Source organism: Zeugodacus cucurbitae, chromosome 3, assembly GCF_028554725.1.
Source record: "Zeugodacus cucurbitae isolate PBARC_wt_2022May chromosome 3, idZeuCucr1.2, whole genome shotgun sequence".
In the NCBI taxonomy this organism is placed as follows: domain Eukaryota; kingdom Metazoa; phylum Arthropoda; class Insecta; order Diptera; family Tephritidae; genus Zeugodacus; species Zeugodacus cucurbitae.
In genome coordinates, this window is record NC_071668.1 from 67119379 (window position 1) to 67137981 (window position 18603).

An 18603-nucleotide genomic window follows, 5' to 3' on the forward strand; every position below is an offset into this window, starting at 1 on the left:
TGAGTATTATTTTTATTGATACAAATTTCAAATTTTACTTTTAAATTTTTTGTTTTTAAATTCTGCAATATAAAATAGTTTTTTTAGCAATTTAAAAATTGTTTAATGAAAGAAGGTCATTAATATTTTGTATCAATTATATTATTATTAGGTAGTTTTATTAAGAAGTTATTTTTTGAACTTTTTTTTTGTAAAATCAATTCTAATTTATTAGTTTCATGTTTGATTTATATTTTACTTTTTTATTTTTAATGAATATTAATTTAATTTTTATTGAGGAAAGATTTCAGATGTATATACATATTTTTTATATGTATTTTATTATTGATTTATGCCAAATAAAACATATATATATTTTTTTATAATTTATGTAAATATAATTTTTTATAATTTTAATAAATTCTGTTTTTATAAAAATTATATTAATTTTCGAATATATTAATAATAAAAAAATTATATTTATATAAATGTAAAAAAATATATATGTTTTATTTAACATGAAGCTTTTAAATTTTTTTCTAAGTTATTAGTTTCAAGTCATTAATTAAACTCAATAAAATATATTTTAATTTTATAATTTTATTGACTATTAATAAAATTTATATTCAGAAAAAATTTTACATATTTTTATACCACACTAAGATATATATTTTTTAATATAATAAAAAATATAAACAAATTATTTTAATTAGAAATTATTTTTATTAAAAAACTTAATATTTTTAAATTATTATTTTTTAATGAAACATTTTGTATTCAGTTTTCTTTTGATAAAAATTAATAAAAAATGTTTATTTATTTTTTATTTAAATATTTTTTTAAAAACTTTATTTTTATAATTTAGCTGAAACAATTTTTTTTTAATAAAGAAAAAATATATTTCCTAATAAAACTACCAAAGTAAATTATAAGTTTCGTATATTTATACACTTTATATATAATATATGCAGAGGAACTTCTCTAACTCGAATCACCATAATCCACAAAAACACTTCGAGTTAGAGAGACTTCGAGTTACAGAAATTTTCATTAAAACATACATTTTTCAAACAGCTGTAAAATATAGATTTACCCACAGTTTTGGTTATTTACTTCGGATAAAGTTTTATTTAAATACGTTAAAACATGTTTTCTGTAATTTCGTTTGTTGCTTTTTGCTATTGTATGGCTCTTGACTTCTTCTTTGATATATGATTTAAGTGTAATATTATATTTTTTGCTCGCCTCCATCCAATATAGGGGGACTCTTTTACAATTCTACCCCGATAGAAAACTTTTAATTTTTGTATTATGTCCTGGTCGAAAAGTTCGATTTATGGAAGGTAATTTGTATGAAATTTGACTTCTATTGCCAATTCAAGAGTTCGAGTTTGGAGACCTTCGAGTTATAGAAAGACATTTGTATAAAATTTGATTTCTAAACGCTATTTCCAATTCAAAAGTTCGAGATATGGAAGTTCCACTGTATTTATTTTTTCATTAAATTTATATATTTTTATAACATGTACTTAAGGGTTTCTAGATAAGATATTAACACTATACAATACTATAAAATGTTAAGGGCTCTCTACATTGTTTCTTGTTTATTAAATACATAGCAATAATATTTTTTTTTGTGCTTGTCTACACTCTCATTTAGAAATTATGCACTAAAAGCTTGCAAAAATTTCGCAAATCATTAGCAAATATTTGTTTGCCTTTTCCAAAAACAAAAAAAAAAGTACTAAAAAAACAACGAAACATTTTTTAATGACGCTAACGTCGAATATAATATTTTCCATGACAATGTGAGTGCAAAGATTTTTCGCCAGCCATGTGATGCCCATATAAATTACGATATCGTTAAGCAATATACATACGTTTAACAACACGTTTGTTTTTGTTTTTTTTGTGTTTCTTTTTTTCGACTAAATTATTTTATTGCCTATAACAGCAGTCGGCGAAATTTGCCATTCATAACAATTATGCACGCTGTGTACACCTTGTCGGCTGAGTAACCAAACAGTCGGCGTTGGTTGCCAAAACGAAGCACTGCTGTTCAAATATGTACTTCTAGCGGTGCAAAAGTTCATTTTCACTGCCAAATCATGTTTTTGAGAAAAAATTATGAAATTCTTAGTTTGCTATTAAAATCGCGGTATTGGCATTGCCCCTGTCAACACTGTGCATATCTTCCGTTTTGGATCGTAAAGTTTTTTGTAAATCTTATCACTAAAGTTTGTGCTTAATATCCAGCTTATCTCTAACGTGCGTACCTTATCATTAGTTGATTTTGATCATAAACTTATTAGATTATACTTACTTTTTAGTTTTGTTGAGTTGATTTTTTTTGTGGAGGACGCGTCAAGTGCTGCTCGCACGTGAAGTCAATTATTGAATTTGTGAAATTTTTTTCCAAGTTTTTTAACAAAATATTAACAGTTTTATTTTTAATGTTTTTAAAGTTTTCAAAAAATTTTCGAAACGTTTTTTCAAATTTTTGAAAATTTTTCAATACTTTTTTTCAAGTTTTCAAAAAAAATTTCAAAATAATATTATTAAAATTTTTAAAAATTTTTCAACAGTTTTCACCATAAAATGATTTTTTCAAATTTTTTTTCAAGAAAATTTTTAATTTTTTTTTCAAAACTTATTATTTTTTTTTCAGTTATTGAAGTTAATTATACTTTCTTTCACTTTAAATATTATTTGAACAAATTTCAAAGATTTTTCAGATTTTTACCAACTTCATAAGTTTTCAAAACTTAATTTTTTCCAAAATTGTTATTTTTTTTAATTTAATTTTTCAAAATTTTAGTTTTTTGTACACAAACGGACCTTTTAGACTTTGTTCTGGTATTTAAATTTTTGTTTTTAATTTTCTCACGTTTATTCACTTTCCAAGAATTTTTTTTTCAATTGAAATTATTTTAAAATTTTTTTTAATTCAATTTTTTTTAAATATAGTTTCTTTTATAATTTTCAAGTTTTCAAAAGCAGTATATTTTTTCAAACTTAATTTTTTTTTGCACTCAAAATGTCCTTTGAGACCACTTCCTTACACTTTATATGTGACAGTTATTGCCTTTCCTGCTTCGTAAATTGTATTTCACCGTTAATTTTCAATATTTATTTTTTTATTGACCCGCGAACCGCGCTTGTGGCCGTTTAACAGGCGACTAAGTTTCGCTTAAAGCAGGTTCGTTGTATTTGAGGCAAAACGTCCGTCGCATGCATTGCTGCCAATTTTTTTTTATTCCCACTTGTTTTGCTGCTTTTCGTCTTTTAGGCGTTTACAGCTGCTTATCTGCCGATTGCCTTTATGTTGTTGTGATGTGGTTTTTTTGTTTTGTTTTTGTTTGCCGTTTTTACTGTGTCAATCGCTAATCGCGATCGGTAGGCACACGGCAAAGTTACCGGCGCGCGCGCAGTTCACGTCGCTGCTGGCAGTGAAGCGCGCAAGTGTAGCGCAGTCGCCGACGGTGAATATCAGCGTTGCTCGCGAGCGCTATCAACTGTGTGACATGCTGTGGGAAAACGCGTTTGACTGCAAGAGAGCGCGTCGCTTGGCGCTCACTGTTGACGCTAGCGCGCCGCGCTGAGTTATGCCTTGTTATACCTGCAAGCGAACGCATCGTCGGCGCGCCAAGGGCAACAGTCAACGCGCGTTGCTATTCACACTTTAATTGAGCGGCGTTGCTGCTTCTGAGTGACTGCCAAGCGGCTGAATTTTAATTATTCATTCTTGTAGGTGTCATATAAATGCTGACGCTGATGCGCGCTTAAGCTTCGCTTCGTGCTATTGCCGGCGCGTTATCGCGCTCTGGCGCGGGTAAACACAGAAACTATTTTCCCCGCTGTAGCGCGTTGTCATACATGTTTCTTGATAAGCGTTTTGCGCTGATACCGGTACTCGTGCATGCGAAAAAAACGCAAATTAATCAGCGCTTGTGTAAATATGTAGTTTGTTTTTACCCAGCGTATAGGTTGCTAGGTATTTTTCCCCAAGCGTTATCATATCAATTCGCAGTCGAATTTTCAATCATTGCAATCAAACGCGCAAAATCAGCGCAAACATGACAAACTGCGAAATTAAAATGAGTTACTTCTTTTTCAAGAAAAAGAAAAATTCTAATTTGTTTGCGGAAGTATTTTTGGTTTACTTTGCCACTTCAAATTCAAATCTGCGCTTGGCTTGTCTTTGATGCGTGTAAGCGGCGCCTGTGCGTCAATGGTATTTATAGCGCGTCTGTCAATTGAAGTCTGTCAGCGCTGCCTCAGATAAACTTCAAATTACATAATTTTAATATTCTGACAATGTAGCGGGCGCGGTATTCATTAATATTTGCACTGCTGACTAAATACCGCAACTTTTACAACAAAACAAAATTAAAAACTTGAAAGTTGTACTTTTTAATTAGAAATAGCTGTGTGTTGTGAAAAGAAAATGTCATTCTATCATTTGAAATATGATGAGCGTATAAACTATTTAGCATGAATTTCAAGTGCTTACAATAACGGTGAATAATATTTGACTTCCTGGAATAATTATTGAAAATCAAACCGTTATATATATCTAGAAGGCACGTATACACATATTTTCTTTCTACAACAAACAAGAGTACTAAATTATATCAAATAGCAGTCCGAGGGTTTTTAAATGTACCTTTAAACACAAATAGTTGTATGCCAAGTAGCTGTTATATTCGTCCTTCCAAGTTCCTACTTTACCTCATTATAATACGCGTTAAAAGCATCGACAATTTTTAGTTTCAGCAATATAACCTCAATTTTGCACATAATAATTACACTGTGATAGCTTTTTTCAAAAAAAAAAAAAAGACAAGACCAAATTCGACGGTTTCCCCCTATTTCGGGTTTCAATGGTTTCATAAAAAAATTTTTGTTGAAGTTTTTCATCAAAGTGGCCCATTGTAAGAGAAAGGCACATTTTTCTTCGGTCTCTAACTTTTTTAATGTTGACTTTTTTGGTAAACTTTCTTTGGCAAAGCTTCTCAGAATAAGTCCCTCTTTAAGTTCTTAGATGACTGTAAACCTCAAAATCAATGTTTTTTGTGTCCTTATAGCCAATATGTCAAAAAACTGAAATTTAATCCATTTTTTAATGTTTTTTCCCTCATGTTTCGTCAATATTTTAATTTACCCTCGGTTCTACCCAACGTTCTGAGCAAACTAACCATTAGAAAGAAACTTAACAAAATTTGTGAAATCTTTCTCCATGCTCATCGGATTCAGGCGGAACTTGCTGCTCAAAATGGTCCTTGTGATGGTGAAGGAAATGAATTTTTAAGGACATATTCACACCTATTTCTTCAAAAGCGTCTACCATGTCATCCACATATATTTTCCAATCTTCAGACCGGTGCACTCCTAAGCAATGGTTTATAACGGTCATAACGGAGTTCCAGGCAATTTTTTCATTTGGCCTTAGAAGTTATCCGAATTTTGCGTTCTTCATAAGTTTTCTTATATCGGGGCCATTGAGAACGCCTGAAAATAATGTATCAACATAACATTCGTTCTATTTTCACAACACTTAGTCTTGGAAATATTTCTGTCAAACATTTAAAAGCTTCGGCATCTCGATTCGAAAAAGTATTGTCGCCATTAACCTCAAAGAAATCTAAAAGCTCCTCCTGTCTTTTGCGGTATCCATACACCTTCACATCTTTGGACAATATATTTACCGATCGAAGATGATGTGCCAGGCAAATCGCTTGTCTTTGCGATAATTTCAGCTGTCGTACCATCGTATTCAAACGGGCTTGGGAAATCTCCAAGTGACGACATGGGCTTTCAACTTCGGTTGGGTTAAACATTGAGAGTAGAACTGTAGGCTCGTTGGAAAATGTTGGCGAAATATATCTGTCAGTTGGACTTGGACATCTTGGTATCGGAACATTTTCTGAGTGAGATACTGGTAGCTGTGCAGATTGAACACTTTTATAAACTGTGTTTTTTTTTTTTGTTGAGTCTTGCAAATTTGTTCTTGCACGCGTAGCAGTTACCAGTATGATGCCCTTGTGGATCTATCCAAATCATTGGGATGCCGAACCCCATTTTTAGGCACAGTCTTTTTGACCAGTTATACAGGTTGTTGTTGCATTGCGTGCAAATGGTAGGGGCAAATCGAAATATTCCTCGTAGATGCCGGCAGTTCCCGTAGATATTTTGTGTCTACTCCGAGAGCTTGTAAATTTTCCACATACGTAGCAGAATAACGATAGGCCAATTGGACACTTATTCATTTTAAAAACCGCCTAAAACCGTGACCTGTTATATGACAGATAGGCGTGGCTATCGTACGAACGGACTAGTTCTTCACCTCTGGAATTAAAAGGTTAAAAAAGCCGACATTCAGAATTTTAGCTCGATAGCTTTACATTTTCGTCTGGTAAGACGAAGACGTGACTTTCGTCTAACATAGGTCATTCTTTGACCATATAAATCAAAACTTAAAACATTCACCCCTGAAACATCATTAATAATACAGACTTGGAGCGAGTATTCGATCTAGTAATATCGTAGAGCGATTCCTGGGGATTGATTCAATAATTTCTAGATTACATTGCCCACTTTAGTTGCAGTATGTATAATAAACAGAGCTAGAGATTCTTTAATTAAGCAAAGTCTTGATCCATCCACGCATTCTCTTTCTCCATGGACTTGAGAAAAGTTTAGATAGACTTTTCAATAAAACAATTTTCCCCTGGTAAAGTGGTATTAACTATTTACTTGTCCTATAACGAATTCTTAGAAAAAAATATCGTTTCCTTTTCCACAACCTTCGTTCGTTCCGTTTTTATGACATAGGCCATAAAGGATAAAAGAATTTATATAGAACCTAATCTAGACTACAGTAAAATCCGGAATGCGTTCATAAGAGTTTCCATAATTCTATTCAAGAAAACTATGGACCCTCACTACTTAATATCTTCAGTTATCAGATCTATTCTAATATTCTTCCGCCACCGGGTCTGGCTTTATCGCTGTTTCGCATATATTAACTTATTAGGTCTACAACTTTGCTGCCGCCGTTTTCCAATAGATGTCTCTAGGGTCAAGCACGGGTCGATTAAATCGATTAAATCGTTTTATATCGATCTTGGACATTTGTGTCAACATTAACCCAACAAAATATTTGTGGAGATCCGTTTGCATCTCAAACTTATTCTCAACTGAAAATGTCACTTTTTGAGCCGAATTCTCGACATTTTCGGGAAATTTTGCTTTTCTTTTTTAATTGCAAGAAAAGTGCGGCAGAGGCTCATCGACATTTGTAACCGTTTTTATACAAAAAAAAACTTAAATTTACAAAAAAAAGGCGAATATGATACATTGTATAAGAAAATACAGATCGTTTAGATTATCTTCTTAACTCGTTTATAAAAATTCTCTCGAACATTCGATATTGACTGCCGATCGGTCTCACTGTTTTACAGAGAACCTGTTTTGCAAGTGTAACTTGTAGGAGATCGAACCTTGAGTCTCTAACTGATATTACACATGATATTATTTATCTTGACATCATTGTAGAGATCTCTTGATGAAATATAAAAGCCATTATCTCGACTCAATATAACCTAAGCTATATGTATTCTAATCAATATCTAACCAAGCACCAACCAAGTAACCTCGTCAACATTTTCCAATATTATGCCAGTAATGTAAGTGCATCAATAGTAGGTACATTTTTGCATAGGTTAAGGTCAGATTCATTTCCGAGAAATTTATGCAACGCTATTTTTAACACAAAAAGAAAAACATAACCTTTTTCGTAGAAAAATCAGTGACTAGTTTAAAATATATAAAAAGTAATGCAAAAATCCAACGCACGTAATTCGTTTTAATTATAAACCACAGTGATTTTCAATACCATTCGCTTTATAAATACATATGAAGAGACGTTGGCAACAAGATTTTCCTCACTTCCCACGCTTGGTACTTTTTTCCAACATTTATTACAGGTTTCTCCCAACTGTTAACCTATGTAAGTCAAGACTTGCTCCAGCGGCTGTCATTGTAAAATAATTTCTATGCGTCATTTGTCATTAGTTCAATGTTTGGTCAAGCAGATCATCGATCAAATTGACCATTGTTGTTTTTGTAATATTATTAATTACTCAAAGTGTGTGACATTTTGTAATTTCCCATCTGACTTTGATGAAAATGTGATTCCTTTATGAACGTAAATTGAAAATTATATTTACGTCTATATTTGTATGTAAATATTTACAACTAGCGCTGGTATTGATAGCATTACAATGTTTTCACTTCGCGCAACTAATTGCTTACTTCATTATATTAAATTAATTAAATTCATTAATACATGAAATCGAATAACTTAAATATGCCTACGTCAATAAAAACCGGAAATTGTTGATATTAGTACTTAACCCTGGGGTAAAATCGTTCAACCATATTTTTTAGAGTAAAAACTGTAATTAAGTGAAATTACTGTGAATATTCATCGGAAATAAGTTGTGGGTGGGTGTCTTTATGATTTATAAGTCGTTTGATGTGATGATGTTTTCTTGATTTAACTATAGATCTGATTTTGTATATAGATTGTAAGTTTTGGTGACTGATATTTGAGACATGCTTAGACTATAAAAGGTTAAATCTCAAATTTTGCCATTCAAACAAATCTAATCCAAACAAGTTAGGAATGGCTAAGTTCGGGTGCAACCGAACATTTTATAATCTCGCAATTTATTGTTGTAATTTTATAAAGATAACACACTTCGACCCATATATTCGGCATAATTTAAATTGAATAACGAAAATCATCATAAATAGTATTTGGGGACTGAGGGCATTCCTGAACCGATTTCACTCGTTTTCACCATCAAGATACAATATATCGAAGACTATATGCTCACTTAATTTTATAGTACCTATAATTAGGTATATGGGATCTTGGGGAAGTTATGACCCGATTTTAACAATATTTGATACATAAGAAAAAAAAATAAAAAATTATAAGAAAAAAAATCCTCTGAATTACATTAAAATATCTGAGAGATTTACATATATTTTCGATGTAAAATTACCCTGAGTTCTTTATGTTCGATATCAGGGGGTTTGAAAAGTCATGGTGCAATTTTGACAAATTTTCCACAAGTGATTGTGACATCAAATCACAATACAGTATTTCTCAAATACAGTATTTGTGTAAAGTTTTATTCCGCTATCTTCATTGGTTCCTAATGTATATATTATAAAGTGAATGAATCAGAAGAATTCAAAATGGAATTATATGGGAAGTAGGCGTGGTTGTGAACCGATTTCGCCCATATTCTACTCGTGTCATCAGGGTGTTATATAGCGAATTTCGTTTGAATCTGTCGAGTAGTTCCTGAAATATGGTTTTCGACCCATAAGTGGGCGATTTTTTTCCATTTTGTAAAAAAATCTGAGTGCAGCTTCCATCTGCCATTTCTTATGTACAATTTAGTGCTTCTGACGTTTTTCGTTAGTGAGTTAACCCAACACATTATCCGCATAGGGTTAAGATTTTACATATCCTCACAGGAAAAACTCAAACGGGGTGATATCACATGATCTTGGTGGCCAATCGACCGGCACAAAACGTCTGCTCACCGAAGTGTTCTCTCATTAAATCCATTGAATGATGCATTGTGTGGGAAGTGGCGCCGTCTTATTGAAACCAAATGTCGCCGAGATCACGCGCTTCATATTCAGACATCGAATAGTTGGTTATCATTGCGCGATAACGGTCGCCGTTACGTTCTCATCGGCATCATTTTGAAGAAATATGGAACGATGATTCCACCTCCCCACAAACCACACCAACCGTTGTTTTTTTCTGAATGAAATGGCAGCTCTGGAATATCTTCAGGTTGCTGTGTGAATGCAGGTCAGCTGTATGTAACATTCCAGGATAATGAGAGGATCCGATCTAAGTTTTGACAAAATTTACTTTAAAAGGGATCACATTAAAAATTATAAGAATCTGTATTAAAGGACGGTGAAATAAAATATCCTCGAAAACGCTTAAGAATGCTTTATAATATATATGTACTTTATATTGGCTGCGGTTGTCTGCATTACGTTTCTCAGAACAATATCAGCAAAAGTTCTCTTTAACAAATTTTGAAAAACCTTTGGAAAAAATAACTTTTACAGTGTACCCAAATATTATGACCACAAATTCACCACACTTTCACCATACCACCACGTAAGCCGACACACACCGAAAAAAGGGGTGTTTGCGTGTTGTGTTTTAACCGAAGCAGGCGTGTTTTTATCCGCTCTATGTGTACTACGCTTATCCAGGCAGCTTTTGCCATAGAATCGCACAGAGCGCCGAGCTTTTTGCTGAACATCTTCGTCTTCGCCTGTGTCTGTCGGCGTTGCACTTCGGAGGATGCTCTTTGATGCGCGCAGCATCAGTCTGTCGGTGCCTCGACAACGGTGTGGTAACAAGTGAAAACGTTGCGGAGGATAATATTTAAAGAAAATACCAAAAGAGAAAAAGCATAAAGCAAGCACGGGTCGTGGAAAACCGCCTGACATGCGGTCTTGCTTTTGGTGTTTGAGCGCGATGTGCGGTGGATAAAAAGGCGAAAAAAATAAAAACGGGAAAAAGGGTGTTGTGCGTAATAGTAGAAAAAAGTTAAAGTGAAGATTGAAAATTAAAGTCATTACAGCAAATGCACGTTTAGCGAAATGCCATAAAAAATTTATTGAATATCGAAATTCATGAATTTGTTGGGCACATGTAAAGTGTTTCACTGTTGTTGTACATTTTACAGTAATCGCGGTGCATAAAAGTGAGTGATGCCTTAAGTGGTTGGCATTTACAGTGGCGTCATGAAAAGTTGCATTACAGTTACATAGACACAACTGTTAGTTGGTTTATGTATATAGACATATGTATATATATGGCTACATATATACTTGATAAAGTGTTTGTGTGTTCGCTTTTGTTGCGCTTTAAAAAGTGTCATATGACTCTTTGATAAATGACCTAGTACAAGGATATATTACAGCAGTAAACGAAAAATATAATGGTAAATTTATATGCTCCAAATTCTACTAACTCCGGCGCTAAGTAGTTTAAAGTACTGATGTTGTTGAACTTCAAAAGTCAAAAATTAATAAAAAAATAAATTTAAAGCTAAGTTCCTGTGAAATTAAACCTCTAAACTCTTAACGAGTCGAATTATAGAAAACATATTCTATATAGAATGATAACTCCCCAATTTTAGGAGGTGACTGTGAGAATCCTATGTTTCAAGAATTTATAAAATATTTTTGTCAAGTTTCTGCTTTAATATAATATATAATAATATGGATAAAGCCTTTCGAATACCCTCGTGATATCTAAGCTAAATTCTTAACAGCCAAAATATATAAATTTTGGGTTTGTTTAAACGTTTGCCTTGTTTTTACTAATAAACAATGCAAACATTTTTTTTTAATTTTCGGGCCCTACGGCAATCTTGTCTTCTAGCGCTGATGACCATATTTCAGAGTTACATGACCCACCTGACTCTTCAAATTGAAACTGTATGATATGTAATATTTAGAGCTAGCTTCAGTAATGTTCCAAATGCAGCTGAAATGGCCACGGTCACTTAAAAAAAAAAAATGTGTCACTTGAACCTCTTGATTGATACTAGTAATACCTATTAATGTTGCGATTGGGGTCCAGATGGTAATGTTTAAAATCTTACCATATGACAGTTGTAGAAGTAGCTGAGAAGAACACTAGCTATAGTAATCTGAACACTTCTTTCTTGATCGTCCCGCCTTACGGATAACAACGCTAAAACAATTTGGATATCATACCTTCAGACATCCCGGATAGTCTAAGCAGATTTGTGAAGAGTTCAAGACACTTTGTGGATATATGATATTCAATTTGTTGTCTTCAAATACAGGGTAGTTACGCTGATAATGAGACTACGGTCGACTTACTAGTGAAAACAGAATTGGAGTGTTGCCTTCTCTAAGGTAATGCCAAGTGAATAATTAATCCAACTAAAGACCAGAAAAACCAAATATTGAAACACAGAAACTATTGGAGCGCTGTTTTGTTCTCGACGGCAATCGCTCAGACTATTGTAAATAAATGTTCAGTCAAATATTGAGTTCAGATAAAAAAATGTGTTCTAACATACTACTTTCAGAATGTATATAAACTCGATCAACTTTTAAATATATGTCTGAAGCAAAGAATGTTGAGAAATATATGTATCTAGAATAATTTGTTAAACTGGTTCCTTTGTTCTTAAAGATCCACCGTTTCACCAAATCTAACTCAAGTCATTAAAAATAGTTGGATAGCACGCTACTTAAACTAAGTGGTAAAAGGATGCACATACCAAATCTCAAAGTTTAACTATTCTTTTTAAAAAGTTTCAAAGTATATTATTGTAATTAATGAAAAGTCCAAAAATAGTTTGGAAACGAAGGAAACGTTCTTATAATCTGGTCATATACGAGGGTACAATGAACTCAATAAATAAAAAGTTGGTCGGAACTTATATATTTCCTCATATAAATCTATGAAATGGAATTAAGAAAGTAATAACAGCAAAATTATTATAAACCTTATCTTTAGTAGCCAACTAAAGCTATTCATTTATTATTATTTTATTTGATAAGAGGCAGCTCGCGAATATTTTTTCTACACATAAACATATCGTCAATTTATCCTTTATCTATCGCTATTTGATATTAAATTCTCCAAAAATATCTAACAGTAAAATAATATCTTCCTTTCCTTTCTTTCTTTAGTTATTTTCTTTATTAAGTATATGGCTTGGGTAAATAGCGAGCTATAAATATGTGCACCTAAATGTAGGCTTCATTTCAATTAATTGATTTTATTGCAGATCGACATATGAATAATTACTCTTTGCCTACATTTAGGAGGAATTCAAATAAACTCAAAAGCATTAGCAGTATAATTAAAAAATATAAATAAAAATAGAGTTTAAATAAGTTATATTTAGTTTAGTAGTGTGATTGTGGTATCAGATTGACATGAATTAATAATTCTTTAAAGTAATTATTCACAATAAACTTTTAAGTGAGTGCAAGTAGAGAGGTCCTCAAAATACCATGTGCTTTGCTTTCAAAAAGGGTTTTTATATACTACACTATTATATAATAATCTAAGATAATTGTTTAAGACCATATTCCTTATTGCCCAAAACTTGAAAATCATAATTGCCACAGTATACACGGATTATCAGCGTAATCCTGCTTAAATGGCACATTTTAGTTTTTGTTTTGCCATTATAATCTTTAAATTCAATGTCTTTTACTTGGGTTAACTATGACTAAACACATTTTTTTATACGCAATAAATGCCGCTCTAACGAGTTACCGTTAAGAATGCCGGCCAAATATGCTTTATCATAAAACTCAACTACTGCTAAGTGTATGCATTCGAGTCGGGACCAACGGTAGATAAACTTTATTTTTATTTGTGCTGATGCTGAGTTTGCAAATTTTGTTGTTTTTGTTTTTGAAAAGTAATAACGATTGTGAAGTACGAGGGTGAGCTGTTGGGTCAGTGAGTTTTTGGAAAACAAAATTTTTTTGGACACCATTTGGCTTGAAAATGTTGGGTTTTACGGTGAACGTTATACCTTCTATACAGAACGATCATTACCACTTGAAATTGGAGTTTCAACTCTTAAATACTTAGCTAGTAAAACCAAAAAAACAAACTAGATAGATAGTTGCCAATCATAACGCTGCTGAGTAGCAATGAGGTCTAAAAGGAAGAATTTAATTAAGATCTATAACACTTATAACATTGTATATGCATATGTATTCTTAGTAGACTGCTTCTTAAAATGAATCCTTCTTGATGATATCAGAAGAGAAATCTTAAATTTTTTTGCCGTTGGTCGATCTTATATACAGAGAATATTTATATATTACAGATAATTCCTGAATAATTCTATCCAATCCGTTCCCTTGAATAATGTTATGGCATGAATGCAGTCTACAATAGATATCGGAGGATTACCGAGTAGTTTTTACGTAATTATTTTAGGGTTAAATTCTATTTATTCAGACCCAATCCAACGAATGTTCAAAAACCAATTTCGGGAGCTCCTAATTACAAACCCTTTACTCCATCAAGGTCTAACCCCAACTCCCGATATTACTTGCTACTCAGATTGTTGGAAGAAAAACATCCTGGTAAGCTTAAAAACAGCCCAGACTATAAACTGTTGCTAAGTTGTTAAGAGAGTATTATAGTTTTGTATTTATTGGCACCATAAGAAAGTTAAGTTCGAAGATGAGCGAAATCGGACCACTGCCACATCCACAAAATGGCGATAACCTTAAACCTATAAAGAGCTAAAACGAAGCCATAAATAATGGTATAAAAGTGAAATTTGGTGGACATTTACTAAGAAGAATTTGGGAAATTGGGGCGATCCCGCCCGCTACAAAGTCTTGTGTACATATCTCGTAAACTACTAAAGCTACAAGCAACGAAACTATCAGGAGTCGTGTTTCCGTTTCGTTTCGTTTTCAGGCATTTCCTGATACAGTATAAATATGGATTATAAAAATGGTACAGAAGAGCTGCACTCAAATTGGTATACAAAATTTTAAATGGGCATGGCTCTGCCCACCTATGGGTCAAAAAACATAGCTCCGAAACTACACGAACAATTTCAATGAAATTCGGTTCATAACATATTCCTGGCTTCACAATGATATGTTGTTAAAATATTCCAAATCGGTTCTCAACCACGCCTACTTTCCACATACCAGAACTTTGAAGTTCTGAATCGTGTACTTTACAACTTTCCAAACATACTGCATTTAAAGAGTGACATCGCCCTTCTAAAAATCGAAATAGGTCCATAAGTTTTCAAGACCCTATATATCGAATATGAGGATCTCAGTGCTTCTAACAATTTTTTTACCGAAAATATAGGTAAATCTCTCAGTTATTTTGAGGAAATTCAGAGGAAATATTTTTCTTCCAACAATATGTCTCCGTGCGAAAAATGAATGAAATCGGGTCATAACTTTCCCTAGCTCCCATATACCCAATATTAGGGTTTTCACTTTATACCATATATGAGGCGAATAAGTGGGTCAAATTATGTGTTATATTAAAAAAAATAAATATATAAATTGCGAAAGTATAAAATGTTCGGTTACACCCGAACTAGCCTTTCCTTACTTGTTCACACTTCATTTTGTTTCACTCAACTTTTCTTTAAAAAAATGAAAATTCTTCCTGACCTAACAAACTACCCTCGTCTGTTAGCAAAACAAAAGAAAAGAAATCAAGCAATAAAACAGCAAAGCCGTTGAACTGCCTATCAAAATGACAAAATGGCAGGGCAACAACAGCTGACACAGTGACTGCAAAAAACCAAAGAAAGTGAGAAGCAAAAACCGGAAATAAAAAAGATTTTGGCAAAAAACGTGACGTTGCGGAATCAATCATTCAACCCAGTGACACTGGCACAGCTAACATACGACACACAAGCGTATGCTATATCTGTTGTGGTAGTCACACATAAGCGGATATATGTTGCTAAGTAGATTTATGCATGGATGTGTGCGTGTGTTTGTATTAACTTTCAACTTTTTGCTGGCATTCCAATGCTTTCACTGTTTTTATGTGCTTACATTTGCGGTCGTTCTTTATATATACCGTTACTTTTGTTGTATGTATGTGTGTATGTTTTTGTGAATATGTGTGTCACTGTATACTTGTTATCATCTTTACAACTCTTTCTTGCCTACTTTCCACTTCCTTTTCACCATTAAATTTATGTCATGCCTACTGTGTGTACATATGTACGAGTATGTCTGTACACATGTGTGTGTGCTTTATGCTAACAGTAAAGTGAAGTTGACGTTTTTATTACACCACTGGGTAAAATGTCAATCTGCACAAGCAAGATATGCCACGTTTTGGATTTGCTTTTGTTTTTGCTATTCTGATTATTAGCCCCAATGTAGGCTATCGCAAGGGAATAACGTCTGTCCGAGTGTCTATATAACTTTATGTTTTTATTCTTTGTTTTAGTTTCATGTTTTTTTTTCTTGTGTTTGTTCTGCATAGGGGCTTAGGTTGCGCATACGCAGCGGTGCACTGTGCAGTGACCACATTAGTAGTTGGTTTGTAAAGCGGAAAATCAAGAAAATTTTTACTTTTTAAGCTGATTATTTACTGTGAGAAGGAAGTGAATGAAGCAAAATGTTTTATGGCAGAGATATTTTTTGGTTAGTCCCTGAAAACTCAATATATCTACATATGTTTGCATGAAAAATTATATTTTCAGCTCTCCACTTCCACTTGTAAATCATATCACCCAAAGTTGCGAATTTCATTTTAGGTTATTTTATGTAAATCGAACTTACTGGACACATTTTCCCTCAGCATCCGACTGTACATCATGAAAATGGATAAAACAAATAATAACCATGGCTATCCACCATGCAAAGGTTATGTTGAAAACTACTAAAAGTGCGTTAATTCATTTACAAAAAAATGTCAGAAAAACTAAATTTAACAGAAGAAATGACGAAGTTATGATTCATTCAGGTTTTTATAAAAAAATAAAATGCGTGGCGTCGCCCATTTTTGGATCAAAAATGTTATCTCAGGAACTACTCGACCGATTTCAATGAATTTCGGTACATAATATTTTCTTGACGACCTGATGGTACCGAGGAAAAATAGGTGAATACGGTTAACAATCACGCCAACTTCCCATATAACACAATTATGATATAATATATATGTACATCAAGAAGATAGCGGAATAAAACTTTACACAAATTCCGTATATGAGTTCTGTGGAATCACTTGCGAAAAATTTTGTCGAAATGGGACTATAACTTTTCTAGGCTCCGGATATGGAACACGAAGAACATAGTGCCTAAAAGTAATTTTTTACCGAAAATATCGGTAAATATCTCAGATATTTTAATGCAATGCAGAGGGAATCTTTTCTTCTAATAGTCTGCCTCTGTACCAAAAATCATTATACTCTTTATTATGTGCCTAAAAAATAAGGTGACATTGTATTTATTTTGAAAATTCTTTATTTATTCTTCCAAATCAATTTCATCCCCTTCAAAGTAATCAGCTCCCGATGCAATGCACTTATGCCAACGGATTTTCCAATCTTCGAAACACTGGTTGTAGTCACTTTCCGGGATGGCTTTCAGTTCCTTCTTCGCTGCGGCTTGAATCTCCTCTATCGTATAAAATCGCTGTCCCCGGAGCGGTCTTTTGAGCTTGGTGAACAGTCCGAAATCGTACGGCGCCAGATCAGGTGAATACGGTGGTTGCGCAACGAAATGGGTTGAGTTTTTGGCGAAATGATCACGAATTGCGAATGAATTTTCGGTACCAGTCGAGATTTGACGCGCTTGAGGTCCAAAACATACTTCAAAATGGTATTGGCTGAGCCTTTCGATATGTCAACTGCTGATGAAGAAGAGAAGGTCTCTAATTGTTAATCGACGGTTTTTCAACACCAAATCTTTGATTTGTTTAACGTGAGCTTCGTCGGTTGAGGTTGATGGTCGCTCTTCGTCTTCGACACGTTCACGGCCGGCTTGGAACTCACTATACCACTTGCAAACATTTTTTTTAGACATAGCCTCATCACCAAAGGCTTTCTGCATCCATCCTCAACGTATCCGCAGTTGATTTTATTTTATTTATATAGAAGAGCGTATGAATGAATTTTTGAACTCCCCACCATTTGTTGGAACAATAAGTTGGCTCAGAATTATTACACGGTTTCTATACTTTATACAATCATTTTCTATTCAGAATCGTATATTCTTTAAATTATAGGATCCCTTCATTCTTTAGCTTATCCTAGAGAATATATGACGTGGTACTAGAGAGGTCTAACTGATTTTAATTTTACTTCGCAAAAGTACTAATTCACTCAATAATGCGTTCCATGCTGTAAATTAATAACAGTTGCGGAAGAACTTGAATACTTTAGTCGCATTGAAACCCTGTGTACAGTTCTATATCTTTAAATGAATCATTTCTGCGGCATATCTCGATCTCTGTACGAGCTTCAGTTTAGGTTTATGATTGTAATTGAGTCTATAGGTTATCTCGGATTTTTTCGCACTCCCAGTGGTCGGAAAAAAGTTATTTATTGCTACAGAGAAGTTGGTTGTAAGATGTGAGGGTTCAATGTAGTAGGCACATTCCTACTGATGTCTGACGACGCAGCTAGATCTTTAGAATCCCCATTGTGAGATTCAAAGTAGTATGTTGGATTAAGAGATATGCTGTATCTATAGGGGAAAAGAAAATCAAGCAATATATAAGGTCTAGCGTTCAATAGGTTAAGCTAAAACTGTCAGCAGAAGAGTATGCTACTTGTCTTTTAAGTATAAAGATCGACTAAAAGAGACTAGATTTATCGGTAGAAAAAAATTATTCGCTATTGAATGAAAAAGAAAATGTAGATGATTTCCATATTTTAGATTTTTTAGAAACTATAACCTAAAATTAATAATAAATATTTTCAAAATATTATTTTCGAACTTCGAAACCAAATATTTAGATTTAGGATGCTAACTTCGAAAATCGGAGAATGC

The 18603-nt window shown here is 33.1% G+C and overlaps 2 protein-coding genes across 3 annotated transcripts in view; one reads left to right on the forward strand and one right to left on the reverse strand.

Annotated features, from left to right (window-relative positions):
- Positions 1 to 2488, reverse strand: part of LOC105219789 (uncharacterized) — a 35683-nt gene extending 33195 nt beyond the window's left edge. Inside the window, exon 1 of the mRNA XM_054228126.1 lies at positions 2303 to 2488. The gene's annotated coding sequence lies outside the window, so the exon portion shown is untranslated. The remainder of the gene's footprint in view (positions 1 to 2302) is intronic.
- Positions 1 to 18603, forward strand: part of LOC105220226 (uncharacterized) — a 275549-nt gene that overhangs the window by 43271 nt on the left and 213675 nt on the right. The gene's annotated exons all lie outside the window — the stretch shown is intronic.